The 22,254-nt window shown below is 44.6% G+C and overlaps 1 pseudogene; it reads left to right on the top strand.

Annotated features, from left to right (window-relative positions):
• LOC147979535 (zinc finger BED domain-containing protein RICESLEEPER 2-like) overlaps positions 1 to 7,949 on the top strand; it is a 14,894-nt pseudogene extending 6,945 nt beyond the window's left edge.
• The last annotated feature ends 14,305 nt before the right edge of the window (positions 7,950 to 22,254 follow it).

Here is a 22,254-nt window from a genome sequence, read left to right on the forward strand (position 1 = left end):
TCTATGTGATGCACGTTTGTTTGGTAACCTTGGAAAGTGCACCTTTTGCACTGACTGAGTATCTTTTCTTGGCTATGTTGTTACTCCACAGGGAACTGAAGTTGAAAAAGCCAAGATTAAAGCTATTGAGAGTTGGTCGCAGCCCAAAACGGTCATACAAGTGAGGAGTTTCCTTGGCCTCGCTGGTTTCTATAGGCGTTTTGTGAGAGATTTCAGCACCATTGCTACAGCTCTCAACAAGCTTACAAAGAAGGATGAGCCTTTTGTTTGGAGTACCGCACAGGAAGAAGCCTTCACGGTACTGAAAGATAAGTTGACACATGCTCCTTTACTCCAACTTCCTGATTTTAATAAGACTTTTGAGCTTGAATATGATGCTAGTGGAATTGGATTAGGAGGTGTGTTATTACAAGATGGCAAAACTGTTGCATAATTTGTCTGAAAAATTAAGCGGGCCTAGTCTGAACTATTCTACTTATGATAAAGAATTATATGCTCTTGTTCGGGCCTTAGAAACATGGCAACATTATTTATGGCCCAAGGAATTTGTTATACATTCTGATCATGAATCTTTGAAACACATTAAAAGTCAAGCAAAACTGGACCGTAGACATGCTAAATGGGTTGAATTCATTAAGACTTTATCTTATGTCATTAAGCACAAGAAGGGTATAGAAAATGTTATTGCTGATGCATTGTCTCATCGTTATACTATGCTTTCACAACTTGACTTTAAAATATTTGGTTTGGAGACCATCAAAGATCAATATGTGCATGATACTGAATTTAAAGATGTATAGCAGAATTGTAAGGAAGGGAGAACTTGGAACAAGTTCGTTGTTAACGATGGATTTGTGTTTCGTGCAAACAAGCTATGCATTCCAGCTAGCTCCGTTCATCTTTTGTTGTTGCAGGAGGCACATGGAGGAGGATTAATGGGACACTTTGGCGTGAAGAAGACGGAGGATATACTTGCCACACATTTCTTTTGGCCAAAGATGAGAGGGGATGTTGAGCGTTTTGTTGCTCGCTGCACTACATGTCAAAAAGCTAAGTCATGACTCAATCCTCATGGTTTATATATGCCTTTGCATGTACCTTGTGTTACTTGGGAGGATATATCTATGGACTTTGTTTTAGGTTTAGCTCGAACAAAGAAGGGGAGGGATAGCATATTTGTTGTCATGGATATTTCTCGAAAATGGCACAATTTATACCATGTCATAAAAGCGATGATGTTGTTAATGTTGCTGATTTGTTCTTTCATGAAATTATTCGCTTGCATGGTGTGCCAAATACTATTGTTTCAGATCGTGATACTAAATTTCTGAGCCACTTTTGGAGATGTTTATGGGCTAAGTTGGGGACTAAACTGCTTTTTAGTACTGCATGGCATCCCCAAACTGATGGACAAACTGAAGTAGTCAATAGAACATTGTCTACCATGCTTAGGGCTATTTTGAAGAATAACAAGAAAATGTGGGAAGAATTCTTGCCTCATATTGAATTTGCTTATAATCGGTCACTGCATTCTACTACTAAGATGTGCCCCTTTGGAAATTGTGTATGGTTTCCTACCTCGTGCACCTATTGATTTGTTGCCCCATCCATCTTCGGAGAAGGTTAATTTTGATGCTAAGCAATGTGCTGGATTGATCTTTAAAATGCATGAGTTAACTAAGGGAAATATTGAGCGCATGAATGCTAAATATAAACTTGTTGGAGATAAGGGTAGAAAGCGTGTTGTCTTTGCACCTGGAGATCTTGTTTGGTTACATTTGCGTAAGGATAGGTTTCCTAATTTGCGCAAGTCAAAGCTAATGCCATGTGCTGATGGTCCTTTTAAGGTGTTATAAAAAATAAATGATAATGCATACAAACTTGAGTTGCCTGCAGATTTTGGGGTTAGTCCCACATTTAACATTGCAGATTTGAAGCCTTGCTTGGGTGAGGAAGATGAGCTTCCGTCGAGGACGACTTCAATTCAAGAAGGGGAGGATGATGAGGACATCACTAACAAAGTTACACCCACAACCCCTACTGATACATATACAGGACCAATTACTAGAGCTCGCACATGCCAATTAAATTACCAGGTACTTCCGTTTCTTGGTAATGATTCTAATGTTCGTGAGAATATGATGTTGCTTAAATCGGATACATTTGTCTTGCTTACAAATGAAGGGCCTAGCTTGGACAAGAAGGATGATCATTGGAGCAAGATCAAGCATGGAGATGATGGCATGCGCAAGGGGAACCAGAACGGAGTTACAAGTGATGATTTCAGGACTTTGAAGCCACCATAATGAGTGCGTGTAGCCTTGGACGAAATATACGAGATGACACTTCATAAATTTCGTCCAGAGGCTATTATAGGTGTTGCGTCACCTTATTATTGGGCCAGGCCCATGTAATTTCGAAATACTTGAGTATAGGCTGTTTTTAGAGTTCGTATGTGTGGGGAAAAGAGTTAGGGTTGGTTTCAGGCCCGTCCTCCAAGGGCCACGGAATTTCCCCCTCTTCCTCCATATATACAGCCCTTAGGGCGTCGTTTAGACTTTGGGTTTTGTTTAGATTAAAGTTCGCCATAGCTGCAACTTCGTATACTTTGTTTGTGTTCAACGACCAGACAAAGCTGTCACAGAACCCCACCTTGATCAATAAAGCTTTCCTCTTATATTCGCAATATCCAGATTGCAATCTCAATTTCTTGCTTGTTCTTCGTTTGCCTACAGGAAACGGACCATCGTGGTCAGGTTGATCGTGTTCCGGCATGGTCAATAACCTCTCGAAGTTGGTTTAGCGATTGCTAAGGCGCGACGTCCTCGCACATTCGTAGTCGGATCATCAAAGCCGACTTTCTCCAAAACGATAGCCACCATCTCATCGAAAGATGGGACACCTTTGCCTTTATCAATGAGTCCACTAGTGACTATGATGAGGAGGTTTTGGCTCTAATTACAAGGGAAGAACACGATGGAGATGATCCTGAACAGGAGACGCAATACATGGCTGCTGAAGACGCTGACAGACATGAAAGTTTAGTTGCCCAACGTGTTTTGAGTGTGCATGTCACACAAGCTGATCAAAATCAGAGGCACAATTTGTTCCATAAAAAGGGAGTTGTGAAGGGAAGTTCTGTTCGCATCATCATAGATGGAGGGAGCTGCACCCATTTCGCTAGCATGGAGATGGTGGAGAAGCTGTCTCTCACCACCAGACCACATGCGCATCCTTAGTACATTGAATGGTTCAAGAATAGCGGCAAGGTTAAGGTAACACATATTGTTTGTGTGCATTTTAGTATAGCTTTGTATGCTGATCATGTTGATTGTGATGTGGTACCCATGCAATCTTGTTCCTTATTACTTGGTAGACCATGGAAATTTGATAAAAAAAAATTGTACACCATGGTAGAAACAATCAGTATACTCTTGTTCATGAGGATACACATTACTTTGCTTCCTATGTCTCCTGATTCTATTTTGAAAGGTGATATTAATAGAGCTAGTAAAGCAAAATAGGAGCACACTAAGAGTGAAAATCAGATTGTGGCAAAAGAATTTGAGCAACACATAAGGCCTAATTACAAACTCCATAGTGTTATTTCTGAAATTAAATTGAAGAGTGGATGTTTACTTGCCACCAAATTTGATATTGATGATCTAGATTACAGCAAATCTGTTTGCTATGATTTTGTGTCCAAAGAGGAATTATTTACATTCGAGGATGTGCCTTCCTCTTTGCCTCCTCCTGTCATTAACATTTTGCAGGAGTTCGCTGACATCTTTCCACAAGATGTGCCACCGGGATTACTACCTATTCGAGGGATTAAGCATCAGATTGACTTAATCCTGGTGCTTCACTTCCAAATCATGCGCCATATCGTACCAATCCGGAGGAGACGAAGGAGATTATACATCAAGTATAGGAGTTGCTCGACAATGGTTATATACACGAATCTCTTACTCCTTGTGTTGTTCCTATTATACTAGTGCCCAAAAAGGATTGTACATTGCGTATGTGTGTTGATTGTGGAGGCATTAATAATATTACTATTCGTCATCATCATCCTATTCCTAGGCTAGATGATATGCTTGATGAATTAAGTGGCTATACAATATTCTCCAAAGTTGATTAGCGTAGTGGATACCATCAAATCTGTTTTACGTGCTTTTAATACTAAGTTTGGATTATATGAGTGCTTAGGCATGCCTTCTGGGTTAACTAATGCACCTAGTACTTTCATGAGATTAATGAACAAAGTTTTACGTGCTTTCATTGGACGATTTGTGGTAGTCTATTTTGATGATATATTGATTTATAGCAGATCTTTGTAGGAACATTTGGAACATTTACGTGTTGTTTTTATTTCTCTATGTGATGCATGTTTGTTTGGTAACCATGGGAAGTGCACCTTTTGCACCGATCGAGTATCTTTTTTGGCTATGTTGTTACTCCATAGGGAATTGTAGTTGATAAAGCCAAGATTGAAGCTATTGAGAGTTGGCCGCAGACCAAAACGGTCACACCAGTGAGGAGTTTTCTTGGCCCTCGCTGGATTCTATAGGCATTTTAGTCAGATTCTTTGGGCCATAAATAGTGTTGCCATGTTTCTAAAGTCCGAACAAGAGCATATAATTCCTTATAAGAAGTAGAATAGTTCAGACTAGGCCCACTGGTTTTTTTAGATAAATATGCAATAGGTTTGCCATCTTGTAATAACACACCTCCTAATCCAATTCCACTAGCATAACATTCAAGCTTAAAATTCTTATTAAAATCAGGAAGTTGGAGTAAAGGAGCATGTGTCAACTTTGCTTTCAATACCGTGAAGGCTTCTTCCTGTGAGGTACCCCAAACAAAAGGCACATCCTTCTTTGTAAGCTCATTGAGAGGTGCAATAATGGTGCTGAAATCTCCGACAAAACGCCTATAGAAACGTGTAAGTCCAAGAAAACTCCTCACTTATGTGACTATTTCGGGCTGCGGCCAACCCTCAATACCTTTAATCTTGGCTTTATCAACTTCAATTCCCCATGGAGTAACAACATAGCCAAGAAAAGATACTTGGTCAGTGCAAAAGGTACACTTCCCATGGTTACCAAACAAACGTGCATCACGTAGAGCAATAAAAACATCACATAAGTGTTCCAAATGTTCCTCCAAAGATCTTCTATAAATCAATATGTCATCAAAGTAAACTACCACAAACAGTCCATTGAAAGCACGTAAAACTTCGTTCATTAGTTAACCCAAAAGGCAATCAGTTCCATAATGTTTTCCCAAGATGATATCTGGTGATCCTGTGCATGTTCTCTTCTTTTTGGCATGAATGCCTTGTACCACGATCCCAAATGTCTATTGGTAGGTTGCTTTAGCTTTAGGTTCTGCTAGTTGGTGTGATTTTTATTCTAAAAATGCTAAAGTTATATTGATTTGGGTGAAGTTTCATGTTGATATGTTGTGCCATTTGGTAGAAAAGAGATGAATTCTATGTCATTCCATTCAATAGTTATGGAGGGTACTTGATCCAAACGTTTTTGTTGGTGAACAACTTAGGATGTCTACAGTACTTCTCTTGTTTAATTTCCGTATTCATTGCACAAGTTAGGAGTACTTTGGTTGGTTGAACTAGGTAGCATTTATTTTGCCATCCATGACTGCACATTCGTACCTTCAGGTCTGATCTGATTACCCTTTGGGATTCTTTTTGGAAAACTACATGTTCTGATGTTGCTACTTGTTTTCCACTCTTAAATTTTAGTAGCTCACTGCAGTTTCTATTTCGATGGTAATTTTTTTACCGCATAGTCTGAACTATTATTGTTTACCTTGTTTTAGAGAGCTAGTCCACGAGTTGCTTCCCCAAAGATTGTGGCGGGGTCCCTAGTTATCAATATGTTAGCGAGAACAACGACATTGAAGAGAGCATCATTGGCAGGGAATGCCCCTTGACTTGAAGATCTATCTCCAGTAGCAGGAGCTACTAGTTCCCATGGTAAGATTTGCTTTTGTCAACTTTCGTGTATTCGAGGGCTACTAGTTTTCTTCACTTGAAGTTTCGTGTATTCCTTTCATTGAACTGGTGACTTTGGACATATGTATGTTGATAACTGAGATTTTCTCATGCATGTATGGCTGGTGCCTAAATGCCGCAAGTTGATACCTCGCATTTGTAAGGAGGTTGAGCCAATCTATGATGGTAAATTACTTGTGGCATGCCACTTTAATCATTGTCAACAAGTCTTTCCTGCCACACTAGACACTCGGAGCAGCCACATATGTCGGCATTTGAAGGTATGCCCAATGAAAATTGATATGGATGAAATGATTGATAAGTTGGGTCCTCCTGAGGTGGTAGATCCTAATTGGAAATTTGATCCTAAAGTATCAACGCGTGAGTTAGTGAAGCTGATTACTGTGAATGAAATGCCCTTCTCTCTCGTGGAATACAAACCATTTCGAGACTTTGCTGCTTCCTTAAATCCCTGGTTCAAAATGCCCTCGGGAGCAACCGCCAAAGATGATTGCATTAGAGATTTCAATAGACATAGTCTAAACATGAAGCAGTATCTTCAGGAGTCCAGCAGTAGAGTGTCTTTGACTGCAGATATGTGGACATCAAACCAAAAATTAGGTTATCTTTTCGTCACTTCCCACTTAATTGATTCAGATTGTAAAATTCACAAATTGTTCATAAGATTCTTCATGATGGAGACGCCTCATAATGCTATCAACTTGTATAGTGTGATACTAATGACTATTCAAGATTTTAATTTAGAGGATAAACTCTTTGGTTTCACATTCAACAACGCCCCAGTGAATACTACAATGATTAACCACTGGAGGGAAAACTTGGTTAAAAAAGGTTGTCTTCTCTTGAAAGGAAAATTGTTCCATTGTCGTTGTGCTCCTCACGTATTTAACCTAATGGTTCAAGATGCACTTCAGTCTATGGTCAACAACATTCGAGAGTCTGTCCAATATATAAGGAGTTCACAATCAAGAGGCAAAAAATTTGAAGAGATAATCAATCAAGTGGGAAGTTTTGGGAAGAAGCCTTCAATAGACGTAGAAACTCGCTGGAATTCTACATATTTGATGCTTCAGTCAGCTATACCATTTAGAAGTGCATTTGATGCGTTAGGACAGCGGGACAAGGACTACGAGTTTATCCAATCCTGCTGAATGGAAAATGGCTGAAGCTGCATGCAATTTGCTAAAAGTGTTCTACAAAACGACCACACTTCTTTCTGGATCAAAATATCCAACTAGTCATCTCTACTTTCCTCAACTATGTAACATTAAGAAAGCTTTGAAGAGAGAGGCATCAAGTAAGAATACCATCATTGCCCATATGGTGAAGAAAATGGAAATCAAGTTAGAGAAGTATTGGAAGGAGTCGTACAAGTCAATCTGTGTCCCCGTTGTATTCAATCCAAGGTTTAAGTTTGAACTTCTTGATTATATGTTAAAAGACTTTGGAAGTGAAACTGAAGCAAATATATGGATGTGCAAGTTGAACAAAGCAATCCAAAAGCTTTTCAATGCATACTCTCGAGAGATTCTAGTTCATCACCAGCAAGTTCTTGAGAGTCCTCGGGCCGAGAAGGATGAAGAAGAGGATGATCCACTTGTAGAGTGGGAACATTATATGAGATGTAAAAAAGGCAGGAAAATAATGAATTGGATACATATTTGAAAGAGGAGGTGTATCCATGGAAGAAGGATCTAGACATCTTAGAATGGTGGAAAATCAACACCTCCAAGTATCTAGTTCTGTATAGGATTGCCCACGACATATTGGCTATTTCGGCGTCACGGTGCCTTCCAAGGCTGCTTTTAGTTCTGGAGGACGCATCATCAGTGACTATAGGAGCAGTCTTGCTTGCTCCACTATCGAGGCCTTAATTTGTCCACAAGAGTGGCTCAGGACTCCTGGTTAGTAAGTTTTCCTTTTGTTCTTCATGAAAATTGACAATCACAATTAATATAATAACTTATGTGTTCTTGTGTTTTGGAGACCTAGAAAGATACAAAGCCGCATCACTAGAGCGAGCGGGAGAAGATGAAGGTATATGCAATGCCCCCAAGATATTTGGATCCAGAACTAGTTTTAGGATCTGTTCATTAATTCATTTACTTGTTTGAGGACAGGACCTGCTCTTGAATGCATTACTATCTTTTATGAATTAGGTGTTGGCTGCAGTGCAAATTTTTAATCCTACTGGCCACTTGCAACTTTGGTTTGGCCTAGCATTTAGTAAACTAATTTCTGAGTAACATGTATGTGCTCATAATAGTGTGTGTAAACTGAAGACGGTCAAACACTTGCCCAACAGGATACTTGACCAATCATAACTTCTTAATTAGCTGGACATCTTTAGCATACTACTACTGGTATGTTTGAGAATAAACCAACTAGTTATTGTAAAAATTGTACTTTATTTGGTAGTTTGCCTCTCAATTATTGAAAATGTATCGAAAATCTAAAAACTGAATGCATCCTTGTGTTCTGTAGTTGTGCAACTTGAAAAGTCTCAATGTGTGACCTTTGTTATGTACTTCTATTTAACTTAGTTTAGTTTTCTCTGTGTTGTACTTTTAAAATTTGGCAAGTTCCGAGTGCTCATTCATGTTCTCCTTTTGTTATTAGATATTTCTCAGCTGAGTTGAAGATGCCGGTAACTTGCATCACGAAATGGACAACATGATCTTGCAAATTCCGAAGAATGGACAAGTGCATACTCATGAACAAATGAACAAGTTGTAATGCCTAGTGAACCGAAAAAACATGGAGTGAGGCGTTTTGGAGTCTGTGCAATGGATGGCTCCAAATCTGACGCCTATAATGCCTAGTTCATATACTGGAATGCTTTGTCCTGCTCAAAATAGTCTGTAATGGAGTCTATGATACTTGGAGTTTGTGGGTATGTTCAGTAATTCTCAAAGTTTATACTGCTATAGAATGCAACGATGCAACTGTTCTTTTATGTTGTTTGTGGGTATGTCGCAGCCCACATAACCAAATATGATTTATGTGGGCAGCTCATTTAGTCCCACATAATTATGTGTGAAGATGCGGCACTATGTGGGATGCCCGCAGGTTGTCCCACCTACAGCCTGAGACACAAACGAAGTACACGGAGTTGCAATGGCAAAGTTTTAACTAACAAATCCCAACGAAAAAGCTACTAGATGGCTCTACTTATATATGAGCAAGGGGTGGCGGCCAAGGAGATGGGACGATGTCCCAAGGCAACCTAATACTAACTTTAGGTCGTACAACGCCCATGGGCCCAAGTGGAGGTGATGCAACACATATGGACTTGTAGTTTGACTCGGATTCTACTGTAGCGTCAAATTGTTTCGTCAATATCTCACTGCTCCGGATGAATTTGAAGGCCAATCGAATTGGCTTGGAAAGAGCACAAAATCTACTTTCCAACAGAAAAATAATTGCCCAATTTGGAGTCCAGATGAAAATGATCTTGGCGTTTTGAGTCAAGCATGTCTGTGCAGTCCGAATCTGAGTCTAGAATGTGAGAGACTTGGACTCTATCTTCTCTTGGCCCAAAAGTCACGGGAGATGACTTTTTGAACAACACCTAAACTTCTCTTTTTTCTTTATCTTCATATGCGGATCGTACAAATGTCCCATACACTTGCAATTAGACATGGCACAAAATTCTATGAAGTATTTTTGTCCTGGATAACATAAATAAATTATTGCATAGTTTGCATTAGAAATCACCTCACAAATATGCATGTATGGAATATTTTTGGTCATATCCAAGGTAATCATTGTCGGCGTTCTGGGAACGGGGGTACCCAGACTTGCATGCCTGCGGCCCATGATGTGGTTCCATTGACGACCTGGTACGGCACACCTTCAGCATCAACAACTCAAGACCCTCACGAGGGGCCAAGCCTCATGAGGCGGACGACACCAAGACCTCCAGAAGTAGCGGCCTCCTCATGTTGGATCCTAAGGAGTGGAGATTTCTATGCAAGCTTCACCTCGTGAGGTTCAGATGACGTGAGCCGTGATGACCAAGGCCAGGCAGGCACCGTGGGCACAGGACAACAGTTTCCTCTTTGGTGCTAAGGAGGGAAGCGCAGGCGTGGAGTCCCAAGGAATTAGCCAAAGGTTTTCGTTCCCATGCAACAAGACCAAGACCGCCAGGACGGAGGTCATCGCCGAGCCCACCACGCTGTCAAGACTAGAGGATCTGCAGACGAAGACTACTTTTGTCAGGATAAGATGCACTAGTTGTCTCCCTTCGAATTTGGCCGTTGTGGGATCCCTTCCCGCCTTCATTTAGGAAGAGGACCAAGGCCACAATAAATAGGACCTAGCCACCAGAGGAGAGGGGGATCCGGATCATTCAGATCACCCTCTCCCCATCAGCTCAAGAACACACCTCGTGAGATTGTTCTTCCACTGCACTAGTTCATCCTCAGCCCACCTCACGGCCAATCCACCACAAAGCAGGAGTAGGGGTTTACACCGCAAGGTGGCCTGAACCTGGGTAAACTGATATGTCCTCTTTCCTTTTAGTTCATCGAGCTAGGCCGTGGGACCAACGGGTTGGTAGACTGGGGAGGTCGAGTTCTTCGCATGCACCCCAGAGTTCGAATCTATCCAGGGTTTGCCGAGCCCAAAATCTGACATTTGGTGCGCCAGGTAGGGATGCGTCAAAGCCTCTCTTCCGCCGGTTGATTCGCCACCGCTCCACCGCTCCCATGGCTGGCGCTCGTCGAGCTCGTGCTGAGAGCTGGGCCGCCCTCACCACCCGCGTCGCTCAGACAGCCCCGGCGAGAGACAGCTGCCCTTGCCATTCCCCGTCGCCAGTGGCGAATGCCGCCATCGGCCCCGCGGGCCATGAGCAGCAGGCTTCGTCGCGGCATCCATCTGTGCGGTGAGACGAGCGCACCGCCACCCCGTTGCTGACTCTGGCTACTTCATCTTCCCCTGCTCGTCGTGGACTAGCGAACATGCAGCCTGCGCTGCTCATGGCACGCGAGCTTCTGCGCTACCTCCCGGTCGATGACATCTACGAGGACTGGCTGGACCGCATCGCCGAGCTCGTAAGCGCCACCGGAGAGTCTCCTGCACCATCTCGCTCGCTGCCTCACCCGCTACCTGCCGCGGGTGAATTAGCTCATGGAGCACCTCCTCCACCACCTAGGAAAGACGCCATTGTTGAACCAAGGCAGGAGGCTCCTCGGCGCGATCTGCAGCGCAGGGCTCCCACACGTGATGAGGCAAGCTGCCAGGTGGTGCAGCGGCCGCAAGAAGATGCGCGTGCGCTCCAGCACCACCATGTCAAGACCGCGCGCCACCTGCGGTGATGGCACGCGAGTGCCAAGACCAGGCTCCACCACCACGGCGGGCTCCCGTGACCACATCGGGATGCCGCGCATTCACTCTGGAGCTGTGCAGCGTCGTCTGGCCAGGGAAGTTCAAGCCCGACCTGCTTCCAGGCTACGACGGTATCCCCTGACCCTGCCGAGTTCCTTCATCTCTACAAGGTGAGCATCGAGGCAGCCAACAACGACGAGAAGGTTATGGCGAACTGGTTTCCCATGGCCCTCAAAGACGGCACATGCTCGTGGCTCCTGAACCTCCCCGTGGGATCGATCTCCTCCTAGGACGAGATACAAGAGCGTTTCGTCGCCAACTTTGAAGGCACTCGCAATTGCCCACTAGCCGCGGTTAACCTGCAGTGCATCAAGCAGTAGCCAGGAGATACCTTGCGGAAGTACATCCAGCACTTCAACAGTGTTCGCCTCAAGATCCCCAAGGTGTCGGATTCAACCATCATCTCGGCGTTCACTGATGGTGTCCGTGACATCCATATGAAGGAGGAGCTCACCATACACGAGGACCTATGCACAGCTCTAGAGATGTTCAACATGGCAACCAAGTGTTTGATGGCTGAGGAAGGTCGCCTCTCCCTCCTGGAGCTACCGGAGGCTGACCCAGAAGACAAGAAGGCCAAGGCCAAGAATGTGAAACGCAAGGGGCCAGCTGTGCTCGCGGCCCAACCTGAGATGAAGCGTGGCTGCGAGCACCCAAAGTCATCCAAGGGTAGTTGTCGGGGTTGTGGAGCGACATATTCCAAAGGATGGCTAATCATGGAGAGGGTCAAGAGTACGTCGCCAGGCTCTAGGAGCGGGAGTGAGCGAGATCGCATACGCCTGCGGATCTTACCCAGGTTCGGGGCTCTCCTAGGAGATAACACCCCTGGTCCTTCTCTGTGGGGTCTTTGCATGATCACTATCTCAACAATGGTAGCTACAAGATTGCTCCTTGAGCTGTTTGACTAGAGGAGGAAGATGAACAAAGCTAGCCCTTCTTCCCCTCTCTCTCTCTATGTGTGTGTGTGTCTACTAAGGTTCTGAACCCTTTGCATGAGTAACCTGGGGGGTTTATATAATCCTACCCCAAGGGTACAATGGTAATCAGGCCGGGTGTAGGACCCAGCTGTCAGTCTCACTAGACGCCGACTTCTCCGCTGGCTTCTGGGGCTCGCCGGCTGTCGTGTACTCGGCCGACTGGCCGTGCCCGCTGCTCATGGGTCTGGTTGATCACTCCGCACTGTAGCCTTGCTACTGATGATGGATGCTTTGTCGGGGGAAGCGTGGCTACAGTACCGCCGCCTGGTGGGCGTTCACTATAGCCATTCGCTGTCTCTTCTGGTTAATGATGCATAGACTTTGAGAAGGGGAGGGGGCCTCCTGCTAGAAGGTGGCCGGCTCCCATTGCCGCCTGCTATGGCTTCGCCGCCTTCTGGGCTCACCGACAGGTATAGTCCGCCGCCTGCGAGCCGTACCAATAGGCCGTCGTGGGAGCATAGCTCCCTAGGTAGTAGGTGATGTCATGGGCAGTGTGGCTACAGTACCCCGTCGGATGGGGGACGTCCGCCAGGTACGCTCGTACTGTAGCCGCGCTCAGCCCGGGATTTGAGGGTGGCAGGCTGCATGATTTGGAGCATCCAAGATCATCCCCATGGATGCACCTACACCTCCAACGACACCACTTGGACCAATGACACGAGCCCGAGCCAAGGCTATCAAAGATAAGGCGAACTCACTCCTCTCCGAACTTCCACTTTCTATGCATGAGACACGACTACTACCTAAGTCTGAGGTGTTGTGCATGATTAGGCACCAAGAGGACCCTCCCAAAGATGCGCATGAAGATGTACAAGTCCCCAAGTCCACGGATGAGGAGAACCAACGGAAGGAGCCCAGAGCATCTCCCAAGGCCCCGGACATCCGGCCAAGGCCCCGGACATCCGGCCCCTGGAGCGTCATCCACTACAGCAGCACAGCCGCCAGAAGCTATAGGCCCAGGACATCCGGCCTCTCCCGAGTCCCCGAACATCCGGCCGCCAGCCCGGAAATCCGGCCCCTCCGAACCCGAGAGCAACAAATGCCACCACTCCAGCCCGGACATCCGGCCTCCCCAGCCCAGACATCTGGCCTCCCCTGTCTGCGCACAGTGAAGGGTCGAGGCCCATGTATCCCTTCTCCCCCTAGACTATATATACTCCACCTCGCCCAACATTCTAGGGTTAGCAAAGATTTAGCTCATGTTTGTGTGAGAGCTTTGCTCATCCACTTGGTTACCTTCTCCACGGAGATTCAAGCCTCCACCGGAGAAGATCCCCCAAGCAGATTCAAGACCCCTTTTAGGGAAGAACTCAAGACCTCCTCACGGAGAAGACCGGCTACCCTTGTATCGTCCTTAGTTGTCCGTGGAGCGTGTATCTTCTGTTATGTATTCGAGGATCTAGCACTTGTGTGACTTGTTCTTGTTAGTTTGAGTGTTCCTCTTGTGTTTCCCCTTGTGATTTCCCCTCGTTTCCCTCCTTGTGTTCCTCATGTTCTTCGCGGGATCCGCTCCTTTCATGAAAGATCGGCCGATTAGGGTTCTACCCTACATCATCTTGGTATCATGAGCCACGTTGATCACGATTTCGGAGCCTCCCCACTGTGTACCTAGCCTTGTTTTGTTGTTTTTCATCCTAATTCGAAAATCCCCACCAAAAATAGCCCCCAATTTTTTTTGTGATTTGTTGGTGTGTTGAGATTTTGTTGGATTGGATCCGTTGATTTGCTTTGTTTTGAGTGGATCTAGCTCCCCATCCATTTCCCCCAATTTCCATCCACAAATTCCTCCGATTTTCGCCCGGATTTGACCTCTCCACGTGGTGTTCATCCCGTTCGCCCCGGATCCAGAGCCCGGACATCCGGCCCGTCAAGCCCGGACATCCAGCCCCCGGACATCCGGTCTTCCACCCGGACATCCGACCCCTGGCAGCAACATCTCCATCCACCGCCTGTTTCCATCCATTTTTCACCAAATTTTGTTCCGGTGCCCACCATATACCACATATACTTCCGCATACCTCCACCACTTCCGCATAGTCCAACCATTGTGGACCGTTTCGCTCTCCGACACTTTTTCTACTTCGAGGTTTGAGAATTTGAGTTGCGGTACCGAATCCTTTTGTGTTTCGGCTATCTAGGTATGGTTCGACATCGACATCACCGCCATCCTACATCGTCATCCATAACGACCACCTCGACTACACCTTGGTATTCGTGCCACCATTTTGACACCATACGGGAAGCAAGACCGGTAACCTCATCTTGGTATTGGACATATTACTCTTGCCATTACATTGATAGCCATTATAGCCTTCTTCCTTTGCGTTGCTTACCCATCGAGACTAGCCATTGAGTATTGCTGGCAACGAGACTTGTGCACATTAGTGATCATACTTCTCATATCAACCATATATCATTGTTGCATATATTGGTATCATCTCTTGTGTCACAAAGTTGTCCTCGCATACTCACTTGCTATATCAGTTCGTCAAGTATTGCATGAGAAAAGAGCTCAAACATCAAAGAGCCAAACAAGCTTTTAAGCAAAGAGGAAAGATAAGCAAAGAGCTTTTAAGCAAGAACCATAGCATCTTACAACATTAAGATTGTCATACTCAATCATCTTGGATCATATCATAGCAACACCTTGCATAGAGCATATTTGGGATAGAAGTCGTTGCATTTTTGCTAAGTAGGTTGTGCACAAGTTCTTGTATCCGCCTATTGTGCAATCGTGCTAGCGTCACTCTAGTGTTGTGCAACTACGGCATTTTTGTGGATTCCACATTTTGGCTCACCCTTGGTTGCACGACCCACTTATCTTTTTGCGTGTGTGTTTCCGTGTACCTTATATGCTTGGTCTACTTGTTACATTGCATCTTGCAAATCTTTTCCAACATTATTGAAGCTCACTTACAATTGCATCAAATTTTGTGCCACCATCCTAACCAAGCTCCACCACAAGCTTTTACTTGTGTAGGTGTGAGAAACTGACAAGAGCTAGTACCAATTGTGCTATTTCCTTGTCCTACATTGGAGTGATCCTCGATCCACTTTCAACTTCGGTCAAGGTACATTTGGTACTCGTTCTTCTCTTTCTACCACTCACATTTGTCTTGGAATGATGGATAGGCCAAGTACTTCTACCAACCCACTCTTCATGGAGCAAGACGACGACATGAACTCCTTCGTCACCAAGAGTCACCTCTTTGGTGCACAACGTGCTTTGCATAAAGAGCAACAAGCTATGAGTGTGTAACACCCTCGATGCGGCTATATCTCCCACGTCTCGGAGCACGACTTAGAGGCATAACCGCATTGAAGGCAATGTCACAAGAGGGGTAATCTTTACACATCCCATGTACTGAATAAGAAAAGAGGTACATAGTTGGCTTACAATCGCCACTTCACACAATACATGAATAAAGCATTACATCAACCAGATACAAACAAGGTCCGACTACGGAACCAAAATAAAGAAGACTACCCCTAATGCTACAGATCCTCGATCGACCCAACTGGTCTCCACTACTGATCAACTAGAAACGGAACAACACAACGAACACGGTCTTCATCGAGCTCCTCCTTGAACTCGGTTGCATCACCTGCACAGTAACATCGGCACCTGCAGACTGGTTTTGGAAGTATCTGTGAGTCACAGGGACTCAGCAATCTCACACCCTCGCGATCAAGACTATTTAAGCTTATGGGAAGGGTAACAGGTATGAGGTGGAGCTGCAGCAAGCACTAGCATGTATGGTGGCTAACTTACGCAAATGAGAGCTAGAAGAGAAGGCGAAGCGTGGTCGAGAATCTATGATCAAGAAGTGATCCTAGAACAACCTACATTCAAGCATAACTCCAACACCGTGTTCACTTCCCAGACTCCGCCGGAAAGAGACCATCACGGCTACACATGCGGTTGATGCATTTTAATTAAGTTAGGTTTCAGGTTCTCTAAAACCGGACATTAACAAATTCCCATCTGCCATAACCACGTGCACAGCTTTCAAAAGTTCAAAACCCTGCAGGGGTATCCCAACTTAGCCCATCACAAGCTCTCACGGTCAACGAAGGATATTCCTTCTCCCAAGACAACCCGATCAGACTCGGAATCCTGGTTACAAGACATCTCGACAATGGTAAAACTAAACCAGCAAAGCCGCCTGATGCACCGACATCCTGATAGGAGCTGCACATATCTCGTTCTCAGGGTAACACCAGATAGGTCAAGCTACGAGTAAAACCAACCCTCAAGTTTCCCCGAGGTGGCCCCGCAGGCTGCCCATTTCGGACCAACACTTAGAGAAGCACTGGCCCGGGGAGGGGGGTAAATAAAGATGACCCTTGAGTCTGCAGAACCCAAGGGAAAAAGGCTAGGTGGCAAATGGTAAAATCAATGTTGGGCCTTGCTGGAGGAGTTTTGTTCAAGGAGAACTGTCAAGGGGTTCCCATTATAACCCAACTGTGTAAGGAACACAAAATCAAGGAACATAACACCGGTATGACGGAAACTAGGGCGGAAAGAGTGGAACAAAACACCAGGCATAAGGCCGAGCCTTCCACCCTTTACCAAATATATAGATGTATTAATTGAATAAGAGATATTGTGATATCCCAACAACAATACATGTTCCAACATGGAACAAGCTCCAATCTTCACCTGCATCTGACAACGCTATAAGAGGGGCTGAACAAAGCGGTAACATAGCCAAATAACGGTTTGCTAGGACAAGGTGGGTTAGAGGCTCGACATGGCAATATGGGAGGCATGATATAGCAAGTGGTAGGTATCGCAGAATAGGCATAGCAATAGAGCGAGCAACTAGCAAGGAAAGATAGAAGTGATTTCGAGGGTATGGTCATCTTGCCTGAGATCCCGCAAGGAAAAGGAATGAGTCCATGAAAAAGACAAACGGACGTAGATGAACGGATCCTCACAACTCCGGAACGAAACCAAAGCTAACGCGAGAAGTAACTCGGAAAGAAGCAAACAACATAGTAAACAACCATCACATAAGCATGGCACGATGCACAAACAAGTATGATGCATGTCCGGTTTAATGAAGCATGGCATGGCAAAGTGCACAAACAATCCTACAAATTAAGTGGAGCACAATATGCAACTCCGTTGCATATTGACGAAACACCACGTGACTTATTTAATTCGATCTTGTTTATGTACCCAACAATATTAAATGTTGTTAAAGATGGCAAGAGGGTGAAGCAAATGAAAACTACCTATCTAGGCAAGTTTAAATGAGGCTAGAACAACAAACAACAAGTCTGGAAACTCCTCATGAGCATATTTTAAGGTTTGGTACTTCTCTGCCCTAAACATAATTTTAGAGTTGTTAAACATGCAAAGCAATTCCACCATGTTAAACTAGACATTTTTCTACCCCATTTACATATAAAGATTATTTAAAACCGAGCTACGGTTATTAAGTCATGAATTAAAGCATTTTTACATGGCATAGGAGAAAATTTAACCAAACAACATTTTAAACATTTTAAACATGATTGAAAGTGGCATATTATTAAACTAGATGAAATTCTAAGCAAATTTCATATTAATTTTGTTTTAATCCGATGCACGGTTGGTCAGATATGATATGCATGATGTTGAGGGACTTTTCTGCAAAATAGGTCTTCTCTGAAATATAGATAAATACGCAGGCAGGAAAAAAACACTACTGGGCCGAGTCTTCCTGGCCCAATAGGAACAGGGGAGGTGCTGGGCGCGTCCTCACCCATGGGCTTGGCCCGCTGGTGAAGAGGAAGGCCAGCAAGGGCGGCGCGGATCTGGCCCGACTGGGCCTGGCTGAATCTGGGTTGGGGCGGTGCTGCGGAGCTGGGCCGTCCCTTGCGCTGGAGCTGGGCCTCGTAGTCAGATCGAGCAGAGGCAGGGTGAGGTCAACGCAAGAAGCGGGTGAGCAGGCGCCTCGTCCCGGAAGCAGAGGACACAGGCGGCGGTGGACCTGGCGCTGACCTCTCCCGGCGACGAGGATGGGGCGGATCCAGGTGGAGGCGACCACCGGTGACGCGGGAGAGGTGAGGGAGGCCGGATGGAGCAACGGATCCAGGCGATGGGGCGGTGGTGAAACTCCTGGCCATGGCGGGCTCCTTCGGTTCGCTATCCAAAACGAGACAGAGAGAGAGAGCTGAGAGATAGAACGAGGCAGGGAGAGAGAAAAACAACGGGGATGGAGAGAAAACAACTCCTGTTTGCCGGCGACGGCTGCCCCGGCGAGGCAGAGAAGATCGAGGCGGGATGGGGCTGCGGGTGGATCTGGAGGCTGGCTCGCGATTGGGGGCGCGCGGAAAAAGAGGACGAGACCAGGTGACTGGCGGCGACGGCTGGACAGGGGAGGATCCCTAGGAAATAGGGTTTGGTCTAGATTTAGACTAGGGAGTATATATATAAGGAAAGAGGGAGAGTTTAGGGGCTAAACCGTCCCTCCAAATAAAATCTAGCGGTCGAGAAAAATAGTCTAGGGAGTCCAAATAAGAAAACGGTGATGTTTTGTAGATGTTAGGGGATGATCCGTACCCAATGGTGACGACTGCCCGGGTCGGGTCCGGGACAGCTTTCGGACGCGCGCGCGAGGAGGTCCGCGGACTGACGAGAGAGCCTAGGTTAGGCCTGGCGGTAGGTAGTGGACTGTGCAGAAGGTCTCGGGCTGAGAGAAGAGAAGAGAGGCCCGTCGACTGTTTCCGGAGACCGAAAACGTCCGACGTGTGCCCGGCTATAATGCCGCTATAGTTTAAGGGTTGGGCTATCAAACAAACTCCGAATGCGATGAAACTTGATAGGCGGTCTATCTACACCATAATAAGACCACGCGCCAACTTTCAACCCAATCCGAGAACATTTTCTGTCCACTTATAAAATACTATTTCGGACATGCCGCGGGCGCGTGCAAGTGTGGATGGGCTCAGAACGGACAACAGAACGAACTGGGGGAACCCGGACGGATGCAGGTTTTGAAAACATGATGATGCAATGCACATGATGACATGGCAAGAAGCAACATGCAAGCAAAAGACATGGCAACGACAGCAAATCCCTAGAAGACACCTGGCGCAACGGTCTCGGGGCGTTACAACACTCCACCACTACGAGAGGATCTCGTCCCGAGATCTAGAATGGCACCGGAGGGAAAACGGAAGAGAAAGAGAAGAGGTAAAACTAAATTGCTTCTTTGACAAATGAGTGAAACCAAAGAACCTTGATAGGTTGAACAAATTTAAAGAAAGAATATACGAAGATGAACAAAGTTGAAAACACTCCGCTAGAAAAGAGGAACAAGGAACATTACTAGAACCTTCTAGGTTGAAAGACATAAGAAAAAGTTACAATGGACAAGAAGAAGATGCAAGCACCTCAGTTGACACGAGATGTACAAGGAATGATAAAGATCAATTATGGCAACACTCCGGTTGGAAATGGAAGGTAAAGAATATGAGCTAGATAAGATGAGAGGATACTTGATGAAATCAACAACACACTGTCTCCGGAACTATTGAAAGAATGGCACAAGGGGTAAGAAAGATTTCAAACAGCACTCTGGTTGAGAAGGGAGGAAAAGCTTGATAAGATGAGAGAGCTCGAATGAAAACACGACACTCCGGTTAAAAGGGTAAGCACAAAAAGAACACGATCCTGACAAAACAAGAAGATGGGTTGAAGAGAGCAACATCACAATGCCTTCGGACGGAATAAATGAGAGGAAGGAATGGAATCAATGGAGTAGAAAACAATATCTTCTACCTCAAATGCTCTTGAAAACCATATTTAGGAGAAGGTTCGAACGGAGTTGTTGGAAAAACCAACAACGAAAAGAGTAAGCTTGTAGTGGACTTATGGAGAACATCTCAAAGCTGAGGTGAAATTCTGCCACTCACGGAAAAAAACTAGATTGATATGAACAAGGAGACGAGGAACTTATTTCACTAGGAGGATAAATGAAGAACTTGGGTCATTTATACGCACCATAACTAGCAACAATCCCTAGGGAAAGCTTTAGGTGAAATATAACCCAAGATAACTCCAATGAAGAGATTGATGGATTGAGAAGAGCTCATGCTCGAAGAAATTCATGGTTTGAAAAGATGACTTGAGCGAAGATAAAATGATGGATTTAAATATGTCACTCTTGAAAACCTGTGAATCATGAAACACGAAGGGAAATTATCAACATTGACATAACACCACCTCAAAAGATAAGGTAGAAGGAATTGCACTCCAGATTGCAAGATGAAGAATGCTTGAACTCCTCTGAAAAGAATCTTGATGACCGTTTCGAGAACGAATTAAGTCCTTGATGAACCATCATGTAGAACATCCATGAAGAACTCCGGTAACAAAAGGATGATGAAGACGAAAGGAAAAATAAGTTAAAAACACAAGGTGAAACCTTGCGATGATTGGTTGGAACTTTGTGATGACATAAAGTGAAAACTTGGAACTCTGGAAGAAAAGATAAAGCATCTCGAACCAAGAATGTGATATGATGAACCACTCCAGAAAGCAGGAATTGAAACCTTGTGATGATTGGTTGGAACTTTGTGATGAGATAAAGTGAAAACTTGGAACTCCGGAAGAAAAGATAAAGCATCTCGAATCGAGAATGTGATATGATGAACCACTCCGGAAAGCAGGAATTGAATTTACTCGACGAAACAAGAATAAGAATTACATTATGCTTATCCTTCACCAATTTAGATTGATGACAAGCAACGGATTTGGCATACTACTTATTATCGTAGAAAGGGGTAAGATTGATATAGCGCAAACTTGAGAAGGTCTTCTGCGAACCACCGGTAGGATTGGAAAGAACGAATGAATTGATATGATAACCAAGGAAGAGAGATCTAGAACGGACCACCGTAAGAATTGAAAATGAACGAAGAAAAGATAAAAGAAACACCGGGAAGAATTAGAAAATGAACAAAGAATCTTGAGGGGATTTAGATACATGAGAACGAAGAGATCAAGAACTGATTAGAGGATATTTCATCGATGCACCGGTAAGATTAGGAGAACAATAACTGAAAGCTGGGAATGAATAATTATGAGATGATGGGCTCCGGAGAATCAAACTGAAAATACTCTGAATTACTCCGAATGGGTGAAAAGAATATCTCACAATCGAAAATAATGATGAGAGGATGGCAACAAGCTAGAATCAAGAATCTTTGATCGAACGGATAAGATTTAGAGGAAAACTCTTCTTCGGTCTTCAAAATTTGAGAATGACGACGAGAAACACCACCTTGAGTTGTTGAGGCACTCCGGAATGGAAATTAGAAAGGTAGAGCCAACGATGAAAAGAATTTGAAATATCATGGAGAAATACATATGACCGATGACAAATCATTCTTACGTCAAACTTGGAAAAATAATTTGAGAGTAACTCCGGGAAGATTAGAAGAGTCAGGTAAGATCCTGGGAAAATACCTGTGGGTTAGGGCCCACTCAAAAGAAACACCGTTGAACGATTGCTTGAAAAGAGAGATTGCACCAGTTGAACTAAATGGCTTGAATGAGATAACATTCTCGAAAGAGCTTGAACGAATGCAGAGTGGAAACATGAATCTTCGATATATCTTGAGCACTCCAGAACAATTGAATAGTGAGAGGTGAATGATTAAGAGGTGCATTGGCATGAGAAAGCATTTGAACCAAGGAAATGATATGATCGACAAAGCTTGAATTGGATCCACAGGAGAAGAAAAGAATGAAGAATGACGAACTTGAAGCTCTGTTAGAATCTTCATGATAATCACCGGAGACGAACATTGAAAGAAAAGAATGAAGAGACTTCACAAGAATAAAATGGATAC

Source organism: Triticum urartu, chromosome 3A (assembly GCF_056163025.1).
Source record: "Triticum urartu cultivar PI428250 chromosome 3A, HENAU_Tu73, whole genome shotgun sequence".
NCBI classification, from domain to species: Eukaryota; Viridiplantae; Streptophyta; class Magnoliopsida; order Poales; family Poaceae; genus Triticum; species Triticum urartu.